The following is a 5365-nucleotide window of genomic DNA, read 5'->3' on the forward strand; positions in this document are numbered from 1 at the left end:
GAACTCCACGGCCTTACCCAAAATAACAACACGCTAGTTCTTTAGGACGCGTCTTAATTAATCTTACTCTCTTAAATTTGGGTGCACATTTATGTGACCCAAATCCAAATCTCAGCGGAATCGAAATGGGTCTCTAATCACGGGTACATTGATTGTGACGTGGTTTGAGATGCGTGTCCATGACGTTGCAAATTCCTTTAAAAAATAAGAATGAGATGAGCCTTGTCGAATAAAAATATAAAATTGCGGGGCCCTCAGTAAATAGTTGCTTTAAAACTGCTTAGACTTCGGGATGGACCGTTTAGCAAAATTTTACGGCCCTACCCAAAGTAAATGATACGCTAGTCGCTTTAGGCGCGCCTTTAATAATTTAATTTTTTTAAACTCGGGTGCACATTTATGTGACCCAAATCCAAATCTCAATGGAGTCAAAGTGTGTCGACGACCACGGGTACATTGATTGTGACGAGGTTCGAGATACATTTTTACAACGTTGCAATTCCCTGTAAAAATAATAATAATAAGAATAAGAATAAATAATAATGAAAGCGGTAAAGAATTAAAATATGCACATAAGTTCATATTTATATAAAAATCAGATAATCAAGCCGAACATGACAGTTGAGCGACCATGCTAGAACCACGGAATTCGGGAATGCCTAATACCTTCTCCCGGGTTAACAGAATTCCTTATCTGGATTTTTAGTTTGCGGACTGTAATACAGAGTCATTCTTTTCCTCGATTCGGGATTAAATTGGTGACTTGGGACACCCTAAATCTCCCAAGTGGCGACTCTGAAATAAACAAATAAATTCCGTTTCGATTGTCCTTTAATCGGAAAAACTCCTTCACCCCTTGCGGGGGGCGGAAAGAGGAGGTGTGACAACTATCTTCATATGGTAGCCACAAAGTGTTGTAGTGTGGCAAAAGATCTAATTTTATTTGCCACGAAAACTTAGATATTTAATTGCTTTCGTATATTAGTCCGTGGAAAAAGAATTTTTTTAGCTACGAACTAAAAGTTCCATGGCTACAAATCATTAAAAAAAGTCGTGGTTATATTATTTTTATTATATTTTAATTTTTTGACAAAAAAAAATTAATTTTTTATGGTGACAAAATTTCCTCTCACAAATCTCTTGTTTCTTAGATATTTGAGTTTTTCTAATATTTTTTAATTATTCTATGGTCGTGCATATTATATTAAAACTAATAACATATTAAGCATGAGAAATAACTTATTCCGCACAAACTAAAATTTAAAAAGTTTCACAAAATAAATTTCCAAATACACATTTGTACTAATTAGTTAATAGCATCTGCAATACATAAGTCTTGTACAATAATCAAAAATTGAAGGAAAAACTTGCCAATGTGAGGCTTGATTATAACAGAGATCAGAAATAATGTACAAAATTTTGCAGTGAACATAAGTATTTGCTTGATGATTCATGTTGTCACCTTCATCGCCCCCCCCCCTGATCTTCATGCATCTAAGAATATATGAAGCACACTTACTAGACTGAAATAATGAAATAACATGATCTTGTGAGAAACTTATATTTGAATTCTCAAAACATATAAAGATGCATATACAGTTACTAATTAAAAATATTCAATAAATCATGGAATAAGAAAAAATACTTAGCCATGAATTAGGTGAAAAAAGATTTAAAGTTTTTTCAAACACAGAAGACAAATGAGAAGCATTTAAATAAACATCATAAATATAAGGGGATGGAAAAAAGAAGTAAAACTTACAATTTGGCATAAAAAGAGATTGAAATTTCTCAAAGGCACATTTTTCTTGAGTACCCTGTAAATCAAAAACAAATAATTGAAGCAGAAACCCAAGTTAATTGCTTGTAAGACACAAAACCTATCAAATCTTCAAAATCGCACTCACTACTTATGAAATATAAGGCATAATATCTCTCAAATTGTTAGAATAACTCGTAAATTGAAGTTAAAAATCTAAATCCAAGTAAATGTATGGAGATTCAGAAACTCTATGATATAGAGACATGAGCTTACCCGGATAGAGACAAACCAACACGTTAAATTTCTGTCTATAAATAGAGAACCAGTGGAGATACCATCTTGTTCCTCTTTATCTTTCTTGTGGCCTTAATTAAGGCCGACTACTGAAGGTGGAAGAAAGACATAAGAAAATGGGGAGGGAGAGTGCGGCTGAGGGAGGAAGTAGGAAGTTTAGGTTTAGGTTTTAGATTTACATCGTCTACTTCTTATATATGTTGCCTTAGTTTACTTCTAATACAAATGCCAAATATATAACATACAAGAAAAAATACAAATACCATAAATGCAAATAAAAGTAAGAAATATACCTATAGTAAACCAAAAATAAATAAATAAATATAATACATTTAACTAAAATAAAAAAAATCAACTATTTGCATGAAATAAAGATATTCTAAAATATATTTTTCTTTATAGCTTTTTTCATCCTATATAATATTGTTAGTTTTGTTATATGTTCATATTTCAATAATATTAGCTTCTTAATTTTTAGTGTTATGATAATTATTAAGTTATTAAAACAATATTAGATTATTAAATCAATAACTTTTATACGTATCTAAATTGAATATAACTAGTAATCAATGTAGATAGATACAAGCAACCAACATGGGTTGTGGTGGAGTGGTAAGTACTCATTCATCCTTAACCAGAGGTCTCGAATTCGAGCCCTAGGTATGGAGTCGCCTTTGTTAGGGAGCGCTTTACCCCCTCCCCCCTCCTATGACGACCCGACCAGTCGTCTCATGAGTTACTGCTCCATTTTTCCTATTTCTGCTTTGTTATGCTTCATTTATCTGTGTGATGTGGAATCGGGTTGGTCGGATCGAATTCGGAAAGGATTTGGTAAGGTTTGAGACACTTAGTCTCTTTTAAGGAAGTTTAAGTTGGAAAAGTCAACCATATGTTGACTTATATGTTAGAGGTCTTGAATGTGAGTTCTAATGGTTCGGTTAGCTTCGGGAGGTGATTTGGGACTTAGGAGTGTGATCGGAATGAGTTTTGGAGGTTCGGAGTAAATTTAGGCTTGAATTGGCGAAGTTGATATTTTGGCGATTTCCGGTTGGTAGGTGAGATTTTGATATAGAGGTCGGAATGGAAATCTGAGAGTTGCAGTGGTTCTGTGGTGTGATTTGGGATGTGTGTGCAAAATTTTAGATCATTCAAACGTGGTTTGGTTGGGTTTTTGATCGAGCGCATAATCTGGAAGATTTTAGGAAATTTGGCTTGAATCTGATGTGTTTTGGTTGATTTGATGTTGTTTGAGGTGTTTTGATGGTTGGAACAAGTTTGAATAAGGTATTGGGATATGTTTGTGCTTTTGGTTGAGGTCTTGGGGGCCTCGAGGTGGTTTCAGATGGTTGACAAAAAGGTTTGAGACTTGTGAAGTTGCAGAATCTCAGCTGCTTCTGGTATTTCTGCGCCTGCGGATTGGAAATCGCAGGTGCGATGCCTCACGTGCGGAAGAGGAGCCGCAAAAGCAGTTTTGGAAGGAATTGGCAGGAACCGCAAATGCGGTAGTGGGACCGCATCTGCGAAGCCGCAAATGCGGAAAGATGATCGCAGATGCGGATCGTGGCCGGTTGAGTGTATTCCGCAGGAGCGGATAGAGAGCCGCAAATGCGGCACCGCAGAAGCGAGAATTGTGCCGCAGATGAAAAAATGCCTGGGCAGAAAGTATAAATTGTGGCATTCGCGAATTTTAGCTAGTTTCACCATTTTTATCTCGGCTTTGGAGCTTTTTGAGCGATTTTGAGAAAGGGATTTCAAGGGAACTTCATTGAGGTAAGGGATTTGGACTTAAAACTCATTCCTATGCTATTATTTCACGGATTAAAGCTAGAAATTGTTGAAATTAAGGGTAAAAATTAGGGGAAACTAGGGTTTAGTATTGGGGCCTATGATTGAGGATTTGATGGACCATTTGTGGTCGGATTTCTGAACTTTTGATATGTATGAACTCGTGGGGAGATAAGGAATCTATTTATGTAAAAATTATTGAATTCCGAGACGTGGACCCGGAGGTCGAGTTTTAGTAATTTCGGGATTTGTGTCTATTATTAATTATTTTCGCTTGGGCTTCGTCCCCTTAGCATATTTTGACGTCCTTGTTCTGATTTTGGATAGATTTGGCGCGCGTGGAGGCCGATTCGAGGGGCAAAGGCATCGCAAGTTAGAGATTTGACCGGTTCGAGGTGAGTAATGATTGTAAATGATATTCTGAGAGTTTGAAACCCCGGATTGCACATCGTAGTGCTATATTGAGGTGAGGCACACGCTTGATGACGAGCGTGGGGTCGTTCACTATTGTGGATTGTGACTTGGTCCGTCCCGATTGATGTTTTTACCGCGTATTTAACTGAAATCTATTTGTTATCATTATTATTTGGGTTGAATGCTATATTTAGGCCTTGTGCCAACTATTTGAACCCTTCGGGGAATTTTACTGGTATTTCCTCACTGTTTTAACTTTATACTTGAACTCTGTCATGTTATATTTCACTGTTTTTCGTACTCAGCCAGGGTTACTTTGTTTTAACATTTATATGATCTTTAAAATGATATTTTGGGCTGAGAAACATTACTGCCCGGGTGGCTTGTGAGAATTTTTGACTGAGTCAGGCCGAGGGCCTATGTTGTGAGGAAACATTTGACACTGATTATGAGGCCGAGGGCCTGAGATATGTACGCCACGAGGTGGCTTGATTGATATGAGGTCGAGAGCCTAGTGATGATGCCACGAGAGGCTTGATATTGTGCTTGGGTCGTAAGGGGCCCCTCTAGGAGTTTGCACATCCTTAGTGAGTGTGGGTACCCGTTGTGATGTGAGATTGAGCCCGAGGGGCTGTTACTGTTCTGAGATATTGCTCGAGGGGCGGATTTGTTGATACTGTGCCCGAGGGGCGAACTTCTATTTGTTTGTTTTACCTTAGTTGCCTGTCAATTACCTGTTATTTATTGAAAAAGGATTTTTACTTAACCTTTCACTGGTTTACTGCTTCATTATAGAATGTCTTGTGCCTTACGTGTTTTCTTACTTTCATTTGTTATTTACATTTATTACTCACTGAGTTGGAGTACTCACTTTACTCTCTGCACCCTATGTGCAGATTCAGGCGTAGCTGGTCCAGCTCCCGAGTGTTGATCTTCTCCAGCTTCAGGCGGGCATTCGGAGTTCATGAGGTAGATGCTTGGCGTCTGTAGCCCCGTGCCTCTACTCCTTTATCACTTCTATTCCTTTTCAGACAGTTGTACTAGTTTATGGATTTAGTAGACTTGTATTATGACTTATAGATGCTCATGTCTAGTGACACACTGGTTAGG

At 37.4% G+C, this 5365-nt stretch overlaps 1 long non-coding RNA gene across 1 annotated transcript; it reads right to left on the minus strand.

The window, feature by feature from the left end:
• Positions 1-427: 427 nt before the first annotated feature.
• LOC104249175 (uncharacterized) lies at positions 428-2185 on the minus strand. The gene is made up of 3 exons (XR_011401451.1): positions 2036-2185; positions 1763-1817; positions 428-503 (listed from the first exon to the last, which is right to left on the minus strand). It is a non-coding gene; the product is annotated as an uncharacterized lncRNA (long non-coding RNA).
• Positions 2186-5365: the final 3180 nt, after the last annotated feature.

This window comes from Nicotiana sylvestris, chromosome 8 (genome assembly GCF_000393655.2).
Source record: "Nicotiana sylvestris chromosome 8, ASM39365v2, whole genome shotgun sequence".
In the NCBI taxonomy this organism is placed as follows: Eukaryota; Viridiplantae; Streptophyta; class Magnoliopsida; order Solanales; family Solanaceae; genus Nicotiana; species Nicotiana sylvestris.